We start from the raw sequence: 20,897 nt of genomic DNA, 5'->3' as shown, positions 1-20,897 counted from the left end.
TATATGCAATTCACGGCGAATCGCGGCAAATTATCGCCGTTTTTAAATTCGACACAATTCGACAGGTGAATTCCGGCAGGTGGCTGCCGGAATTCACCATATTCAATGAAAAACGGATTCGACAGTCCCGCGGGCGAAAAACGGACGATTTGCCGGATTTTGCCGCGATTTAAAAAAACGGGGAAAAACGGAAAAAAAATGGTGTGGGGTCCCCCCTCCAAAGCATAACCAGCCTCGGGCTCTTCGAGCTGGTCCTGGTTCCAAAAATGCGGGGGAAAAATTGGGCAGGGATCCCCCGTATTTTTAAAACCAGCACCGGGCTCTGCGCCTGGTGCAAAAAATACGGGGGACAAAAAGAGTAGGGGTCCCCCGTATTTTTTACACCAGCATCGGGCTCCACTAGCTGGACAGATAATGCCACAGCCGGGGGTCACTTTTATGCAGTGCCCTGCGGCCGTGGCATTAAATATCCAACTAGTCACCCCTGGCCGGGGTACCCTGGGGTAGTGGGGACCCCTTCAATCAAGGGGTCCACCCCCCCAGCCACCCAAGGGCCAGGGGTGAAGCCCGAGGCTGTCCCCCCCATCCAATGGCTGCGGATGGGAGGCCGATAGCCTAGAGTAAAATGACAAGAATATTGTTTTTTTCCAGAAGAACTACAAGTCCCAGCAAGCCTCCCCCGCAAGCTGGTACTTGGAGAACCACAAGTACCAGCATGCGGGAGAAAAACGGGCCCGCTGGTACCTGTAGTTCTACTGAAAAAAAAAAACCCAAATAAAAACAGGACACAGACACCGTGACAGTAAAACTTTATTTCATACTGCCGACACACACATACTTACCTATGTTCACACGCCGACATCGGTCCTCTTCTCCGTGTAGAATCCACGGATACCTGAAAAGAAAAGATCAATATACTCGCCTCAGCCAGGGTCCAGAGATAAATCCACGTACTTGGCAAAAAAAGAAAACGGACACACGGACCACCGGGACACATGAGACCCCTTACCCTGAATGCCGGGACACCACGTGACTCCTGTCACTGAAGTCCCTTCAGCCAATCAGGAAGCGCTACTTCCGTGGCGCTCACCTGATTGGCTGTGCGCTGTCCGAGCTGTCAGACAGCGCATCGCACAGCTCCGTCCATTATATTCAATGGTGGGAACTTTGCGGCTAGCGGTGAGGTCACCCGCCGGTCAGCGGCTGACCGCGGGTAACCCCCGCAGACGGCAAAGTTCCTACCATTGTAAGTAATGGAGAAAGCTGTGCGATGCGCTGTCACAGCACAGACAGCGCACAGCCAATCAGGTGAGCGCCACGGAAGTAGCGCTTCCTGATTGGCTGAAGGGACTTCAGTGACAGGAGTCACGTGGTGTCCCGGCATTCGGGGTAAGGGGTCTCATGTGTAAGCATGGGACCCCTTTCAGTCCGGTGGTCCGTGTGTCCGTTTTCTTTTTTTGCCAAGTACGTGGATTTATCTCTGGACCCTGGCTGAGGTGAGTATATTGATCTTTTCTTTTCAGGTATCCGTGGATTCTACATGGAGAAGAGGACCGATGTCGGCGTGTGAACATAGGTAAGTATGTGTGTGTCGGCAGTGTGTAATAAAGTTTTACTGTCACGGTGTCTGTGTCCTGTTTTTATTTGGGTATTTTTTTCCCAGTAGTACTACAGGTACCAGCGGGCCCGTTTTTCTCCCGCATGCTGGTACTTGTGGTTCTCCAAGTACCAGCTTGCGGGGGAGGCTTGCTGGGACTTGTAGTACTACTGGAAAAAACAATATTCTTGTCATTTTACTCAAGGCTATCAGCCTCCCATCCGCAGCCCTTGGATGGGGGGGGGGAAGCCTCGGGCTTCACCCCTGGCCCTTGGGTGGCTGGGGGGGGGGGACCCCTTGATTGAAGGGGTCCCCACTCCCCCAGGGTACCCCGGCCAGGGGTGACTAGTTGGATATTTCAATGCCACGGCCGCAGGGCACTGTATAAAAGTGACCCCCGGCTCTGGCATTATCTGTCCAGCTAGTGGAGCCCGATGCTGGTGTGAAAAATACGGGGGACCCCTGCTCGTTTTGTCCCCCGTATTTTTTGCACCAGCACCAGGCGCAGAGCCCGGTGCTGGTTTTAAAAATACGGGGGATCCCTGCCCAATTTTCCCCCGCATTTTTAGAACCAGGACCAGCTCTAAGAGCCCGAGGCTGGTTATGCTTTGGAGGGGGGACCCCACGCCATTTTTTTTTTTTTGATTTTACCGTTCCAGCACTAAAAAAAAAAAATAATAATATTTAGAAAAATATATAAATAATACTTGCGCCTCCCAAAAAAAAAAAAAAAAGTACCTAATCCCTTCTAATATAAATAGATATGCTATTCCCCCCCAAAAAAAAACACCAAAAAAAACATGTTTAAATTTTTTTTTATTGTTTTCACCCTCCAAAGTGTGGCGGATTGAAAATGACGAATTTACTGTCTAAAAGCACTGCTGTCGAATTTCCAAACTTGAATTGAATATGCTTTTGTCGAATTGCAGCACTTGTATCATTGCAGAAAAGTCGAATTTGCAAAAAGTCGAATTTCAAAAAGTCGAATTTCAAAAAGTCGAATTTTGAAAGTCAGTTTTTTTGACGGAAAGCACTGAATTGCATTGACGATTTTTTTTTTTGGGCGAAAATGACCCGAAATTCGACAATTTCGGGAATTCGACCGCAATTGCATATACCCCTTAGACTGCAGGGGAGAGTCAGGGAGCTTCCTTCCAGCGGAACTGTGAGGGAAAAATGGCGCCAGTGTGCTGAGGGAGAAGCCCCGCCCCCTTTTCGGCTGACTTTCTCCCGCTTTTTCTGTAATACTGGCAGGGGTAATTTTACATCTATATAGCCTCTGGGACTATATATGATGTATATTTTGCCAGCCAAGGTGTTATTTATTGCCCTCAGGGCGCCCCCCCCCCCAGCGCCCTGCACCCATCAGTGACCGAAGTGTGAGGTGTACATGAGGAGCAATGGCGCACAGCTGCAGTGCCGTGCGCTACCTGGAGGAGGGTCTTAGTGGGAGGAGCCAGTGCACATCAGTAGTCTAAAAGCTTTCTTTATAGTTGTGCCCAGTCTCCTGCGGTGCCGCTAATCCCCATGGTCCTTACGGAGTCCCCAGCATCCACTTAGGACGTTAGAGAAAATAGGTCTGACCGAACCGTACGGTTTCGGGACTACATTAAAGGTTGAGTCATATCGCCTTCCTTGTTGCAGGAGGGGAACCTTGAGCACCACCTGTTGGAGATACAATGTGTGAATTGTATTTAATATTATCTCCCTTTCTGGGGGAGAATCCGGTAGGTCCGATAAGGAAAAACCGTAGAGGAGGCACCTTTCAAATTCCAGCTTGTAACCCTGAGAAACAATTTTTATTGCCCCGGGATCCACCTGTGAGTGAACTCAGATGTGGCTGAAGAGTCGAAGACGTGCTCCCACTGGGATGGACTCCCTTAGCGGAGCTCCAGCGTCATGCGGTGGATGTAGTAGAGGCCGGGGAGGACTTCTGTTCCTGGGAACTAGCTGTGCCCTTACCTCTGGTAAGAAAGGACGCTCCTCGTACTTTCTTGTTATTCTGCGACCGAAAGGACTGCATTTGATAATGTCGTGCTTTCTTAGGCTGTGAGGGAATATAAGGCAAAAGATCAGAATTACCAGCTATAGCTGTGGAGACCAGGTCCGAGAGCCCTTCTCCACACAATTCCTCAGCCTTGTAAGGTAAACCTTCCATATGCCTCTTTTAGTCGGCATCACCTGTCCATTGCATGTTCCACAGGACACGTCTAGCAGAAATCGACATAGCGTTGACTCTAAAACCCAGTAGACTAATGTCTCTTTGGGCATGTCTTATATATATATATATATATATATATATATATATATATATATATATATACATACACACACACTCTAGGGTCAATAACATGGTATCCTTATCTAGGGTTTCAATCTCCGCTGATAAGGTATCTGTCCACGCTGCTACAGCGCTATACACCCATGCCGACACAATCGCCGGTCTGAGTAGTGTACCAGAATGTGTGTAAATGGACTTCAAAGTACTTTTACTGCATGCTATCTGCAGGATCCCTGATGATAGCTGTTAATTTAGCGCTACCTTTTGGGTAAACGTGACAAAGCTTTGTCCACCCTAGGGGAAGATTCTCATCGTATCCTGGCCCTAGTAGGGAAAGGATACTCCCTGAGAATTCTTTGTGGGAATCTGCAGTTTCTTGTCTGGAGATTCCCGCTCTTTTTCTTCATGAGAGGAGGGAAATTTACCTCAGCTTTCTTCCCCTTAAACATGTGTACCCTTGTGTCAGGTAGAGATGAGTCATCAGTGATATGCAAAACATCTTTTATTAAAATAATCATATATTGAATACTTTTCTGCCAGTTTTGGCTGTACTTTGCCTTATCGTAGTCGACACTGGAGTCAGACTTCGTGTCGATATCAGTGTCTATTATTTTGGATAGTGAGCGTTGTGAAACTCTGAAGGTCTCTGTGACATAGGGACAGACATGGGTAAATTCCCTGTCTGTTCTCTAATCTTTTGTGTAATAAATTCACCTTAGCACTTAATTACACATATCCAAACAGGTGTCGGCATTGTCGACAGAGACAACACTCACACGCACATTTGTTCCATCTCCTCCTTAGGAGAGCCTTTTACCTCAGACATGTCGACACACACGTACCGACACACCACACACTCAGGGAATGCTCATCTGAAGATAATTCCCCCACAAGGCCCTTTGGACAGACAGAGAGAGAGTATGCCAGCACACACCCCAGCGCTATATGACCCAGGAAACAACACAGCAATTTAATGTTTACCCAGTAGCGCTGTTATTATCTGTGCCGAATTATGTGCCCCCCCTCTTCTTTAAAACCCTCTCTTCTACTGTGGTATAAGCAGGGGATAGTCCGGGGAGCTTCCTCTCAGCGGTGCTGTGGAGAAAAACATGGCGCTGGTGAGTGCTGAGGGAGAAGCCCCGCCCCCTCGATGGCGGGCTTCTGTCCCGCTAAAAGTGTAAAATTGGCGGGGGCTCCTGCATATATACAGTGTCCTGCTGTATATATGCTCCTTTTGCCAAATAAGAGGTTTATATTGCTGCCCAGGGCGCCCCCCCCCCCCCTGCGCCCTGCACCCTTACGGTGACCGGAGTATGTGAGGTGTGTGGGAGCAATGGCGCACAGCTGCAGTGCTGTGCGTTACCTCAGTGAAGATCATGAAGTCTTCTGCCACCTCTGAAGTCTTCTTTTCTTCTCATACTCACCCGGCTTCTATCTTCCGGCTCTGCGAGGGGGACGGCGGCGCGGCTCTGGGACGGACAGCTAGGGTGAGATCCTGCGTACCAATCCCTCTGGAGCTAATGGTGTCCAGTAGCCTAAGAAGCAGGACCTGCACTCAGAGAGTAGGGCTGCTTCTCTCCCCTCAGTCCCTCGATGCAGGGAGTCTGTTGCCAGCAGAGCTCCCTGAAAATAAAAAAACCTAACAAAATACTTTCTATCAGCAAACTCAGGAGAGGTCACTGAAAAGCACCCAGCTCCTCTGGGCACAGTATCAAACTGAGGTCTGGAGGAGGGGCATAGAGGGATGAGCCAGTGCACACCCAGGTCTAAAGACTTTCTTAAAGTGCCCATGTCTCCTGCGGAGCCCGTCTATCCCCATGGTCCTTACGGTACGGAGTCCCCAGCATCCTCTAGGACGTTAGAGAAAATAGTAAGACTATAAAAATAATAAGATTTTACTTACCGATAAATCTATTTCTCATAGTCCGTAGTGGATGCTGGGGACTCCGTCAGGACCATGGGGATTAGCGGCTCCGCAGGAGACAGGGCACAAAAAGTAAGCTTTTAGGATCACATGGTGTGTACTGGCTCCTCCCCCTATGACCCTCCTCCAAGCCTCAGTTAGGTACTGTGCCCGGACGAGCGTACACAATAAGGAAGGATCTTGAATCCCGGGTAAGACTCATACCAGCCACACCAATCACACCGTACAACTTGTGATTTGAACCCAGTTAACAGTATGATAACAACGAAGGAGCCTCTGAAAAGATGGCCCACAACAATAATAACCCGATTTTTGTAACAATAATTATGTACAAGTAATGCAGACAATCCGCACTTGGGATGGGCGCCCAGCATCCACTACGGACTATGAGAAATAGATTTATCGGTAAGTAAAATCTTATTTTCTCTAACGTCCTAGTGGATGCTGGGGACTCCGTCAGGACCATGGGGATTATACCAAAGCTCCCAATCGGGCGGGAGAGTGCGGATGACTCTGCAGCACCGAATGAGAGAACTCCAGGTCCTCCTCAGCCAGGGTATCAAATTTGTAGAATTTTACAAACGTGTTCCCCCCTGACCACGTAGCTGCTCGGCAAAGTTGTAAAGCCGAGACCCCTCGGGCAGCCGCCCAAGATGAGCCCACCTTCCTTGTGGAATGGGCATTTACAGATTTTGGCTGTGGCAGGCCTGCCACAGAATGTGCAAGCTGAATTGTACTACAAATCCAACGAGCAATAGTCTGCTTAGAAGCAGGAGCACCCAGCTTTTTGGGTGCATACAATATAAACAGCAAGTCAGACTTTCTGACTCCAGCCGTCCTGGAATTATATATATATATATATATATATATATATATATATTTTCAGGGCCCTGACAACGTCTAGCAACTTGGAGTCCTCCAAGTCCCTAGTAGCCGCAGGCACCACAATAGGTTGTTTCAGGTGAAACGCTGACACCACCTTAGGAAGAAACTGGGGACGAGTCCGCAGTTCTGCCCTGTCCGAATGGAAAATCAAATATGGGCTTTTGTAAGACAAAGCCGCCAATTCTAACACTCGCCTGGCCGAGGCCAGGGCCAACAGCATGGTCACTTTCCATGTGAGATATTTCAAATCCACAGATTTGAGCGGTTCAAACCAATATGATTTGAGGAATCCCAACACTACGTTGAGATCCCACGGTGCCACTGGAGGCACAAAAGGGGCTGTATATGCAATACTCCCTTGACAAATGTCTGGACTTCAGGAACTGAAGCCAATTCTTTCTGGAAGAAAATCTACAGGGCCGAAACTTGAACCTTAATGGACCCCAATTTGAGGCTCATAGACACTCCTGTTTGCAGGAAGTGTAGAAATCGACCTAGTTGAAATTTCTTCGTGGGGCCTTCCTGGCCTCACCCACGCAACATATTTTCACCACATGTGGTGATAACGTTGTGCGGTCACCTCCTTCCTGGCTTTGACCAGGGTAGGTATGACCTCTTCCGGAATGCCTTTTCCCTTAGGATCCGGCGTTCAACCGCCATGCCGTCAAACGCAGCCGCGGTAAGTCTTGGAACAGACATGGTACTTGCTGAAGCAAGTCCCTTCTTAGCTCCCGAGGCCATTAGTCCTCTGTGAGCATCTCTTGAAATTCCGGGTACCAAGTCCCTCTTGGCCAATCCGGAGCCACGAGTATAGTTCTTACTCCTCTACGTCTTATAATTCTCAATACCTTGGTTATGAGAAGCAGAGGAGGGAACACATACACCGACTGTTACACCCGCGGTGTTACCAGGACATCCACAGCTATCGCCTGAAGGTCTCGTGACCTGGCGCAATACCTGTCCCGTTTTTTGTTCGGGCGGGATGCCATCATGTCCACCTTTGGTCTTTCCCAACGGTTCACAATCATGCGGAAAACTTCCCGATGAAGTTCCCACTCTCCCGGGTGGAGGTCGTGCCTGCTGAGGAAGTCTGCTTCCCAGTCGTCCACTCCCGGAATGAACACTGCTGACAGTGCTATCACATGATTTTCCGCCTAGCGAAAAATCCTTGCAGTTTTGCCACTGCCCTCCTGCTTCTTGTGCCGCCCTTTCTGTTTACGTGGGCGACTGCCGTGATGTTATTCCACTGGATCAATACCGGCTGACCTTGAAGCAGAGGTCTTGCTAAGTTTAGAGCATTATAAATTTGCTCTTAGCTCCAGTATATTTATGTGGAGAGAATTCTCCAGACTTGATCACACTCCCTGGAAATTTTTTCCCTGTGTGACTGCTCTCCAGCCTCTCAGGCTGGCCTCCGTGGTCACCAGCACCCAATCCTGAATGCCGAATCTGCGGCCCTCTAGAAGATGAGCACTCTGTAATCACCACAGGAGAGACACCCTTGTCCTTGGATATAGGGTTATCCGCTGATGCATCTGAAGATGCGATCCGGACCATTTGTCCAGCAGATCCCACTGAAGAGTTCTTGCGTGAAATCTGCCGAATGGAATCGCTTCGTAATAAGCCACCATTTTTACCAGGACTCTTGTGCAATGATGCACTGACACTTTTCCTGGTTTTAGGAGGATCCCGATTAGCTCGGATAACTCCCTGGCTTTCTCCTCTGGGAGAAACACCTTTTTCTGGACTGTGTCCAGAATCATCCCTAGGACCAGCAGACGTGTCGTCGGAACAACTGCGGTTTTGGAATATTTAGAATCCACCCGTGTTGTCGTAGAACTACTTGAGATAGTGCTACTCCGACCTCCAACTGTTCTCTGGACCTTGTTCTTATCAGGAAGTCGTCCATTTTCTTTGAAGACGAATCCTCATTTCGGTCATTACCTTGGTAAGGACCCGGGGTGCCTTGGACAATCCAACGGCATCGTCTGAAACTGATAGTGACAGTTCTGTACCACGAACCTGAGGTACCCTCGGTGAGAAAGGCAAATTTTTGGGACATGGAGGTAAGCATCCCTGATGTCCCGGGACACCATATAGTCCCCTTCTTCCCGGTTCGCTATCACTGCTCTGAGTGACTCCATCTGGATTTGAACTTTTGTAAGTGTTCAAATATTTCAGATTTAGAATAGGTCTCACCTAGCCTTCTGGCTTCAGTACCACCATATAGTGTGGAATAATACCCTTTCCTTGTTGTAGGAGGGGTACTTTGATTATCACCTGCTGGGAATACAGCTTGTGAATTGTTTTCAATACTGCCTCCCTGTCGGAGGGAGACATTGGTACAGCAGACTACAGGAACCTGCGAGGGGGAAACGTCTCGACATTCCAATCTGTACCCCTTGGATACTACTTGTAGGATCCAGGGGTCCTGTACGGTCCCAGCGTCATGCTGAGAACTTGGTAGAAGCGTTGGAGGGCTTCTGTTCCTGGGAATGGGCTGCCTGCTGCAGTCTTCTTCCCTTTCCTCTATCCCTGGGCAGATATGACTCTTATAGGGACGAAAGGACTGAGGCTGAAAAGACGGTGTCTTTTTCTGCAGAGATGTGACTTAGGGTAAAAAACTGTGGATTTTCCAGCAGTTGCCGTGACCACCAGGTCCCATGGACCGACCCCAAATAACTCCTCCCCTTTATACGGCAATACATCTTTGTGCCGTTTGGAATCTGCATCACCTGACCACTGTCGTGTCCATAAACATCTTCTTGCAGATATGGACATCGCATTTACTCTTGATGCCAGAGTGCAAATATCCCTCTGCGCATCTCGCATATATAGAAATGCATCCTTTAAATGCTCTATAGTCAATAAAATACTGTCCCTGTCAAGGGTATCAATATTTTTAGTCAGGGAATCCGACCAAGCCACCTCAGCTCTGCACATCCAGGCTGAGGCGATCGCTGGTCGCAGTATAACACCAGCATGTGTGTGTATACTTTTTAGGATATTTTCCAGCCTCCTATCAGCTGGCTCCTTAAGTACGGCCCTATCTGTAGATGGTACCGCCACTTGTTCTGATAAGCATGTGAGCGCCTTATCCACCCTAAGGGGTGTTTCCCAACGCGCCCTAACTTCTGGCGGGAAAGGGTATACCGCCAATAATTTTCTATCGGGGGAAACCCACGCATCATCACACACTTCATTTAATTTATCTGATTCAGGAAAAACTACAGGTAGTTTTTTCACATCCCACATAATACCCTTTTTTGTGGTACTTGTAGTATCAGAAAATAGGATTTTGGTACTTACCAGGTAAATCCTTTTCTTTGAATCCATAGGGGGCACTGGAGTACTCTTGGGATATGGACGGGCGTAGCCGAACAAGGGCACTGAATATTTAAATTTAGGACCCTCCCCCCCCTCCATATCCCCGAGTACCTCAGTGTACGACCTCAGTGTTTTTTACTGAGCGAACAGGAACGATATAGAGAGGTTGACAATGGAGAATACCTATAACATAACGGACAACACAATGTTGACCCATAACCTTACTGTCAACTAAACAGTTGACACCATAACCGATAGAACTTTATAATTTGAACCAATCGGTGAAAATGTGTTACCATAAGCTCCTTTGAGCTTAATATCAATGAAGTAAAACTTGTTACCCTAAGCTCCCTTGAGCTTAACACAACCCAGGTAAAACTGCTCTGGGTGGGCGTCCAGTGCCCCCTATGGATTCAAAGAAAAGGATTTACCTGGTAAGTACCAAAATCCTATTTTCTTTATCATCCACTAGGGGTCACTGGAGTACTCTTGGGACGTACCAAAGCTTCCCTCGTGGGCGGGAGAGCTGTTTGATACTTGTAACAGTAGGCAGCCCAAAGCTAAATGCTGATGGCGCCACCATTTATAACGTGTAAACGTGCACAAACATGGTGCACATGAAGGCTATATAGCCGCGTTTTAGACACTCCACGACCCACTGGGTCTGACATTCCCACAGAACCTGTGGCATGAGCTATTACTGACGTAGGCGATTGTAACTTAGCCTTAAAGTAAACCTGACTTGTAGTCATTATTATTACCCAACTGGATAATGTCTGCTAAGAAACTGGCTAACCCCAGTTGGCAGTATCATAGAGAACAAACAACGTATTTATATCACATACTGTTGACGTTCGGGACATATATAAACGCGTAATGCGTGTACCACATTCAGAATTCTAGAATGTGCTGTCCACACAGGAACCCCTATTGGTATATTGATGTGAAGAATACGAAAGCGTGATTCGTCCGAAGATCTGCTTTGTCATGAGAAAACTCAAATACGGTGGCTTGGAATACAAGGCACCCAAATATGAAAACAAAACCCTTGCCGAAGCCAAGGCTATAAGAAAATTGTTTTCCAAAGTGAGAAACTTAATTCCCATTTGTTGAAAGGGTTCAAAATATGAAAACTGTAAGAAATCTGAACCCAACTTCAAGTCGCCTGGCGCTGTAGGTGGGATAAATAGAGTGTGAACTTTGATGACACCTTGTAGAAAGATGTGTACAGACGCCAATAGAGGCAAACGTCTTTGAAAATAAGTTTACCACACAGATACCTGCACTCTTCGTGCAGATCAACGCAGTTTTCCATCCCACCCCGTTTAACAGAATACGGGTTACTTGAAGGATGATGTTGGAAACTTCTGAGGTTTACAACCTATGTAAGCACACGAAATTTTGTAAAAATGAGCTGCCTTAAACGGCTTACTATTTCGTAACATGGTTAGTATAACCGATACTGTAATGCTCAATTTCTTAAGAGGGCGGTCTGCACCCTCACCCCGTCAACCGCAGCTGCGGTACCTAGATAATAGGTACATAGGTAACTATGGGTAAACTAACGTTCCCTGATGTAACAGGTTGGACGTATTATGAGCGGGCCAAGATCGTGTGCAAGTATTCCTTGAAAATTCGAGAAGCAAACTTCTCCGAAACCCATGAGCTACCACCAGTATGACTGTGACAACTGTCTTATGAGCCGTTTTGACAACAGAGAGAGCAGCGGAAACTGGTGGAGCCAGATACACGATGATGAATGACCACATGAATGTGAGAGACTCCACCGCCACTGCCCTTGTGATCTGTTTTGTACACATACTGAGCTTTTGTAATTGTGGCGAGATGCCATCATGTATACTTGAGGGTAACCCCCTTCTGTGGACTCCCCTATGAAACACCTCTGGATTTAATGTCCAGTTTTCAGGATCCAAATTCTGACGGGTGAGATCCTCTGTCTAACAGATGTCCACTCACGTAATGATCTCTTGACATTTTCACATAATGGTGTTCTGAGCCATTGAGGATTTGAGTCACATGCCGCATTGCCATGCGGCTTCTTGGTTCTCACTGGTTGTTGTGTATGCAACTGCCGTTGCCTTGTTTGACTGCTTAAGGCCAGCGTGAGACAGGCATCAAACATTTACCTGAAACTCATGGTTGTTCCTCTCCACAGAAATCTTTAGTAAAAGGCGAAAGATTTATTCGTTCTGAAGAGAAAATAGAGTATATACCTGGTCAGACTGAAAGCGAATCATGTATTGCATTGTAAAATGCACAGAGTTCTAGGACCTTTATCGACAGCAATCTGTCGTGTTTTAGAACCTTTGTCGCTGATTTTAACTACAAATCCTGACCCTCTGCGACTGTCGTCCAGAGTATATGCACCCTTTTCCCTCTGTGGGAAACGCGAGTGAAGGGTGGTGAACTAAATTGAAAACACATCTTTATTCTTAATAGGTGAATACACCAATGTACCGCTAGTGTGCGTGTTTTGCACTAATTACTAGACGTACATTTGTTATTGCTGGTGTAGTAGGTAAAAGTCTTTGATTTACCGTATTTATCATCTTACCTAGGCATTGACATCGTTTAGACGGAATTAGATGCGATTGTTTTCGAACTTGGTCTGCTACCGCAGTATACCTTAGTAGCGCAAGTTAGAGGAACTTTGTTGAGACAGAGTTCTTATGTGAGATGAGCTATCATCCCAACATCACTTTGGTAAATACCCAAAGCGATAAGCAACGGTAGATATGAAATGGTTAATGGTTGTGGCGATTTGCAAACGCTAGAACCTGTGATGAACATACCGAACTGGGTAAATACGCATTGTCAAGATCAAATGCAATTATGCAAATTTTGTGGCTCCAATAAGCAAATACTAACCGCAGAAAATCCATTTTCTACTGTAGTAAATGACTTTTGATATTGCGACAGAGCTGTTTGGTCTTGCTAAAACAGAGGTGAATAAATAACTCTGACTCTGTTGGCGTACTACTGCCTGGTTTATAAACCAGCAAAGACTAAATGACAACCTGCCAAACCGTTCGACAGAGGCAGTTTTGTACTTTAAGCTGTAAATAGCTGAGACATGTATGAGTTGAAGTCCTGAAACCTCGCAAATGTAACATGTAAAGACGCGCTTCCACAATTGTAAAAGAGTTCATTAAACCACTGGCTTGCTGACTGTAACGTCCTGTCGTTACAAGGCGTGACTGTTTCTTATAAAGGAATAAAACGCCGTTACAAGTATTGTATGCGCTAATGGCAGAATATCCTAAAGGGATAAAATGGCGTTACACATATATCAAATTTAGGAGCAAACAAGCTCTGGTCTTGTCGCACTTAACTAGCGACAATGAAAATAACCGGCGTTAGCAGAAGCTTTACAGATATACTTTGCAGCTTCTTTTAACAGTGATCGGCATGGTTCCATACATAGATTCTAGTGACCCAAATGTATCTGTGGTTTTTATAATGTTTTCCAAAACCCCGCACTATCTGAATGCTGGACTAATGTACACTTCTCACTTGTAGTTATCGGTGTGAGATTTGACATAGAATCGTGCATTAAATTATAAGACTAGTGAAATAAACACAGTGGTACCCAAAGGAAAATTGTCACTTTGGAAAGACTGTCTTTTGTTAGCGCTGGCGGAGTTATTCTGAGACTCCGATTACCGCTGTTTTAATTTGAATTGCCAATGTTAACATTTTTAGTCTGCACTAGAGCCTTATTTGCTATGTAGACAGACATCATAATAGGCAACAGACAGACACTTGCACGCCTTAATAACATTATTATATGGCATATATCTCTATATATATATTGCTGAACAGCATATTTATTAGGAAACTAAATTGTTCTTTATGTGAAAAGCAGTTCACATGGGCATGAAACCCGAACCAAATTCCTACTAACACCCCTGCGCCTTCTGGTGGCTTAACGATGTAGGGCAGGAATGTTCTAGAATTATCCTGAAGTAAAAATTCCCACTAACACCCCTGCGCCTCCTTGTGGATTAGAGGTGTATGGTCTAGAATTATAACTGGAAAACCAGCAATGATTAAAATGGCCGTCATGCCATGCTTTCACAGAAAATCACAGTACAGTTTACCTGCTGCAGTTTTAATATATATAGGCTTAATAGCCTATTATACAGTTACTATGCTTATATACAGTTATAATCCAGTTGTAGGATACAGTAAAATATATGCATTTAGTCAAATAATATGAGCACTGCCTGCAGTGTATTTATTTTGCAACCTTAACCAAAAATAACAGAAAACTTGGTTAAACGTGCAATAGGTTATGCCACTGATAACCTATTGCCAGCCAAAGCCTCATATATATATTATATATATATACAAAGTGTTTACACATATAATCAGTTCATACTGATATTATAGACAGTTATGCCAGCAAAAGCTTTATTATATATTATATATATATAAAACGTGCTGAATCACAGTACACAGTGTACATTGTTTAAAGTGCTGCGCTGCTTGAACCCATGCAGCCTTTGCTGCTGCTATGGGTATTATTCCCCCTCCCCCCCCCCCCCCCCCCCCTGCATCCCCATGTTACCTGCAGCGTACGGGGATCGGGTGCAGGGAGAGCAGGAGAGCCTGTATCTAGCGCCGGGGAGCCGACCGGAAGCTCCTTCTTTCAGCAGTACACAGTCTCCCTGTGTCTGCGGTGTTTCACTGGGAGAGTGGCCGGCGTCCTTGAGTGACGTGCGGCCGCTCTTTAGTACACAGGAGAGTGTCGGCGGCGTGCCGGGCCATCCGAGCAGTGAGAGCGGCCGGCGTCTGAGTGACGTGCGGCCGCTCTGTTTAGATGAGCGCCCGGAGAGTGCGGCCTAGCGGTGCCGCATCAGAGCAGTGAGAGCGCCCGGAGAGTGCGGCATAGCGGTGCCGCATCAGAGCAGTGAGAGCGGCCGGCGTCTGAGTGACGTGCGGCCGCTCTGCGCGTATAATGTAAGGAGAACCTTTCTCATTCTAACCACTATCAGGTGGAACTTCATTGCTTCAGCGGGACCCGTCAGCGGCGTGCTCAGCGGCGGCCAGCTCCCTGTACAGTTAACACTCACACAGCAGGGCGGCAGCGTGAGCTGACCGCCCTGACCCCCTCACCATACCTTGTAGTGTCGTACTTCTGTAAGCTCCGTCCAGATTGTGACGGGGCTTCCATCCTGGCTGTGACGGGGCTTCTTACTGTAAGCACCGTCCAGTTTTCAGCTCTCCTCCTGGCTGTGACGGCTTGTAATCTCCGTCCAGTTGCAGTAGGAGACAGTCTGCCTGTGGCTGTGAGGGTGCTCTTTGTGAGGACCGACACGCCATGCGCTGCCTTGTAGCGCCTGTGGCTGTGAGGGTGCTCTTTGTGAGGACCGACACGCCATTCGCTGCCCATGCAGCGGCACTATCCCGGACCCATGTTTTTCCAGAAACTGGGAAGGGATGTGCTAAGTGTAAAAATAAAAAGTAAAAATTTAAAAATAAAAATCCAAGTGTGGATATACCACAAGCCTTGTTCGTGCTGTGAGCACCGAAAAAACACTGAGGTCGTACACTGAGGTACTCGGGGATATGGAGGGGGGGGAGGGTCCTAAATTTAAATATTCAGTGCCCTTGTTCGGCTACGCCCGTCCATATCCCAAGAGTACTCCAGTGACCCCTAGTGGATGATAAAGAAATATGTAACACCTCCTTCATTGCCCTTAACGTGTGGCCCTAAAGGAAAATACGTTTGTTTCTTCACCGTCGACACTGAAATCAGTGTCCGTGTCTGGGTCTGTGTCGACCGACTGAGGTAAATGGGCGTTTTACAGCCCCTGACGGTGTTTGAGACGCCTGGGCAGGTACTAATTTGTTCGCCGGCCGTCTCATGTCGTCAACCGGCTTGCAGCGTGTTGACATTATCACGTAATTCCATAAATAAGCCATCCATTCCGGTGTCGACTCCCTAGAGAGTGACATCACCATTACAGGCAATTTGCTCCGCCTCCTCACCAACATTTTCCTCATACATGTCGACACACACGTACCGACATACAGCACACACATAGGGAATGCTCTGATAGAGGACAGGACCCACTAGCCCTTTGGGGAGACAGAGGGAGAGTTTGCCAGCACACACCAAAACGCTATAATTATATAGGGACAACCTTTATATAAGTGTTCCTCCCTTATAGCATTTAATATATATTCATATCGCCAAATCAGTGCCCCCCCTCTCTGTTTTAACCCTGTTTCTGTAGTGCAGTGCAGGGGAGAGCATGGGAGCCTTCCCACCAGCATTTCTGTGAGGGAAAATGGCGCTGTGTGCTGAGGAGAATAGGCCCCGCCCCCTTTTCGGCGGGCTTCTTCTCCGGAGTTTGTGATATCTGGCAGGGGTTAAATACATCCATATAGCCTCAAGGGCTATATGTGATGTATTTTTCGCCATACAGGTATTATACATTGCTGCCCAGGGCGCCCCCCCCCCCGCACCCTCCGTGACCGCTGTGTGAAGTGTGCTGACAACAATGGCGCACAGCTGCAGTGCTGTGCGCTACCTGATGAAGACTGAAAGTCTTCTGCCGCCTGGTTCCGGACCTCTTCAATCTTCAGCATCTGCAAGGGGGGTCGGCGGTGCGGCTCCGGGACGAACCCCAGGGCGAGACCTGTGTTCCGACTCCCTCTGGAGCTAATGGTGTCCAGTAGCCTAAGAAGCCAATCCATCCTGCACGCAGGTGAGTTCACTTCTCTCCCCTAAGTCCCTCGATGCAGTGAGCCTGTTGCCAGCAGGACTCACTGAAAATAAAGAACCTAAAAACTTTTTCTAAGCAACTCTTTAAGAGAGCCACCTAGATTGCACCCTGCTCGGACGGGCACAAAAACCTAACTGAGGCTTGGAGGAGGGTCATAGGGGGAGGAGCCAGTACACACCATGTGATCCTAAAAGCTTACTTTTTGTGCCCTGTCTCCTGCGGAGCCGCTAATCCCCATGGTCCTGACGGAGTCCCCAGCATCCACTAGGACGTTAGAGAAAAAATAGAAAAGCTTATGGCTGCTAAAAAACAGCAGCCCTCTTGACCATGGTCCGGCTCCTGCCGCAGCAAACAAAAAACTGATTTGCCTGCGCCAGGAGGCGGGGATATATGGACGGGCCCGTTGCATGCTGGGAGGCTGAAAGTTTTGACCGTTTGGTGCAAATCCGCTGTTGCGTCATCATATCCCAATGTTATCCTGTGGATAACCTGTGGACCATGCCGGAGAAACCTAACTTTAGAACATTCAATCAACAATAGGTACTTTTAAACAGACAACTACAAAAACTGCAAATTAACTAATGGTCGGTTTTAAACCCGTCCAAAACCGAACGGCAAACCTGCCCAAACAATAGACCTGTCTGATCACTATGATCTGTGCAGGCTTCCTTAGGTTAAGAAGTTTTTTTTAGGTTTAACGCTAACTCAGACCCACTGCAAATTTATCCCTGATGGGTTAACGGCCCCTATTGCAAGTGTCTGAGCTGCATTCACGATGGATGTACCACAGCAACACTACACATCCTTGTATTTTTTTTTTTAAAGTTGCCTCAGGTTAATCCTACTAGTAAACTGCAAGCTCTTACCAGACAAATCATTCCTTCACGTTGGGAATGTCATGCAGATATAACAACCAAGAACTGCTTCAAAACATGATTCAAACAGTGTTTTTAAGAAGCTTGTAGAGTCACAGCACTCTGCAGCACAGACTGAGCAAACGCTAGGTCCTCATCAGCCAGGGTATCAAACTTGTATAATTTAGCAAAAGTGTTTGACCCCGACCAAGTCGCCGCTCGGCAAAGCTGTAATGCCGAGACGCCTCGGGCAGCCGCCCAAGAAGAGCCCACCTTCCTAGTGGAATGGGCTTTAACCGAATTTGGTACCGGCAATCCAGCCGTAGAATGAGCCTGCTGAATCGTATTACAGATCCAGCGAGCAATAGTCTGCTTCGAAGCAGGTGCGCCAATCTTATTAGCAGCATACAGGACAAACAGAGCCTCTGTTTTCCTAATTTTAGCCGTTCTGGCTACATAAATCTTTAAGGCCCTGACTACATCCAGGTATCTGGAATCCTCCAGGTCACTTGTAGCCACAGGCACCACAATAGGTTGATTCATATGGAATGAAGAAACCACTTTAGGCAAAAATTTCGGACGTGTCCTCAATTCAGCTCGATCCACATGAAAAATCAAGTAGGGGCTTTTGTGTGACAAAGCCGCCAATTCAGACACTCGCCTTGCCGATGCCAAGGCCAACAGCATGACCACCTTCCAGGTAAGAAATTTCAACTCAACCTTGGTAAGCGGTTCAAACCAGTGTGATTTTAAGAACTGCAACACCACGTTCAAGTCCCATGGTGCCACTGGAGGCACAAAAGGGGGCTGGATGTGCAGCACTCCCTTTACAAACGTCTGGACTTCTGGAAGATAAGCCAATTCCTTCTGAAAGAAAATCGAGAGGGACAAAATCTGTACCTTAACAGAGCCTAATTTCAGGCCCATATCCACTCCTGTCTGTAGGAAGTGGAGAAAACGACCCAGATGAAAATATTCCGTAGGCGCATTCTTGGACTCACACCAAGACATACTTTCGCCAGATACGGTGGTAATGTTTTACCGTTACCTCCTTCCTAGCTTTTATTAAAGTAGGGATGACCTCTTCCGGAATCCCCTTTTTCGCTAGGATTCGGCGTTCAACCGCCATGCCGTCAAACGTAACCGCGGTAAGTCTTGAAATACACAGGGCCCCTGTTGCAACAGGTCTTCCCTGAGAAGAAGAAGCCAGGGATCTCTTGTGATCATCTCTTGTAGATCCGAGTACCAGGCCCTTCGAGGCCAGTCTGGGACAACGAGTATCGTCTGTACTCTTCTTCGTCTTATGATCCTCAACACTTTTGTGATGAGAGGAAGAGGAGGAAACACGTAGACCGATTTGAACACCCACGGTGTTACCAGAGCGTCTACTGCTACTGCCTGAGGGTCCCGAGACCTGGCACAATACCTCCGAAGCTTTTTGTTGAGGCGTGACGCCATCATGTCTATTTAAGGAGTTCCCCAAAGACGCGTTACGTCTGCAAAGACTTCTTGATGAAGTCCCCACTCTCCTGGATGGAGATAGTGTCTGCTGAGGAAGTCTGCTTCCCAGTTGTCCACTCCCGGAATGAAGACAGCCGACAGAGCGCTTACATGATTTTCCGCCCAGCGAAGGATCCTTGTGGCTTCCGCCATCGCTACTCTGCTTCGTGTCCCGCCTTGGCGGTTCACATGAGCCACTGCTGTGACATTGTTTTAAAAAGAAAGTATGAACTGGCGCTATATGTTTCTCCAATGATAATAAATGACTGTGGATCAATTTCAATAAAATAACTTTATTTATTACCTAAACATCACATGCTAAAAAAATCAAAAGCATAAAATGCAAATGTGAACATGAAGTTAAGGGCATATATGGAGCTGAGAATGAATTGGTAATGGCTGCTTTTAAGTGTCCATAAAGGATCCCGGACTGAAAACAATATGCAGAGTTCCCTGGGGAAAAGAGATTGAATACAGCTGGTGTTACCCGTGACGACGGAGACTTCCAGAGGTTTGAGGATTGCCAGCAAGCAAGCTGTGCCGTTTATGCAGCACCAATTGGAAAGACCCAGTGTCTGCATAAACGGCACAGCTTGCTTGCTGGCAATCATCAAACCTCTGGAAGTCTCCGTCGTCACGGGTAACACCAGCTGTATTCAATCTCTTTTCCCCAGGGAACTCTGCATATTGTTTTCAGTCTGGGATCCTTTATGGACACTTAAAAGCAGCCATTACCAATTCATTCTCAGCTCCATATATGCCCTTAACTTCATGTTCACATTTGCATTTTATGCTTTTGATTTTTTTAGCATGTGATGTTTAGGTAATAAATTATATGTTATTTTATTGAAATTGATCCACAGTCATTTATTATCATTGGAGAAACATATAGCGCCAGTTCATACTTTCTTTTTAAAACATTTTCTAGGGACTGACAATCCCCACTGCAGCTGTGACAGCGCGTCTGGGTTACTTTTCTTTTACTGCTGTGACATTGTCTGATTGACTCAGAACCGGTAGGTTTCGAAGAAAACTCTCCGCTTGTCGAAGGCCGTTGTAAATGGCCCTGAGTTCCAACACATTGATGTGTAGACAGGACTCCTGGTCTGACCAAAGACCCTGAAAATGTTTTCCCTGTGTGACCGCTCCCCATCCTCGGAGGCTCGCGTCCGTGGTAACCAGGATCCAATCCTGAATTCCGAACCTGCGACCCTCCAGGAGGTGAGCACTTTGCAACCACCACAGGAGGGACACTCTGGCCCCTGGGGACAGAGTTATTTTCCGATGTAAGTGTAGATGGGACCCCGACCACTTGTCCAGAAGGTCCCATTGAAAAGTCCTTGCATGGAACCTTCCGAAGGGAATGGCCTCGTAGGCCGCCACCATTTTCCCCAGAACTCGAGTGCATTGGTGAACTGACACCCTTTTCGGTTTTAGCAGGTCTCTGACCATGTTCTGGATGTCCTGGGCTTTCTCTATTGGGAGGAAGACCTTAATTTGTTCCGTATCCAGTATCATACCTAGGAACGGTAGTCGAGTTGTCGGAATCAACTGTGACTTCGGTAGATTTAGAATCCAACCGTGTTGCTGGAGCACTCTCAGAGAGAGCGCCACACTGCTCAGCAATTTCTACCTTGATCTCGCTTTTATCAGGAGATCGTCCAAGTATGGGATAATTGTGACTCCATGCTTGCGCAGGACCCCCCTAATTTCCGCCATTATCTTGGTGAAAATCCTCAGGGCCGTGGAGAGTCCAAACGGCAACGTCTGAAAT

The 20,897-nt window shown here is 47.2% G+C and overlaps 1 protein-coding gene and 1 non-coding gene across 2 annotated transcripts in view; both read right to left on the bottom strand.

The window, feature by feature from the left end:
* The window catches only part of STRIP2 (striatin interacting protein 2), a 246,197-nt gene that overhangs the window by 109,484 nt on the left and 115,816 nt on the right, over positions 1 to 20,897 (bottom strand). The window lies entirely within an intron of this gene.
* On the bottom strand, positions 12,130 to 12,244 carry LOC134938697 (U5 spliceosomal RNA). The gene has a single exon (XR_010181203.1). It is a non-coding gene; the product is annotated as a U5 spliceosomal RNA (small nuclear RNA).

This window comes from Pseudophryne corroboree, chromosome 6 (assembly GCF_028390025.1).
Source record: "Pseudophryne corroboree isolate aPseCor3 chromosome 6, aPseCor3.hap2, whole genome shotgun sequence".
Classification (NCBI taxonomy): Eukaryota; Metazoa; Chordata; class Amphibia; order Anura; family Myobatrachidae; genus Pseudophryne; species Pseudophryne corroboree.
Note: the sequence above shows the minus strand (reverse complement) of the source record. Positions and strands in the feature narration are given on the sequence as shown.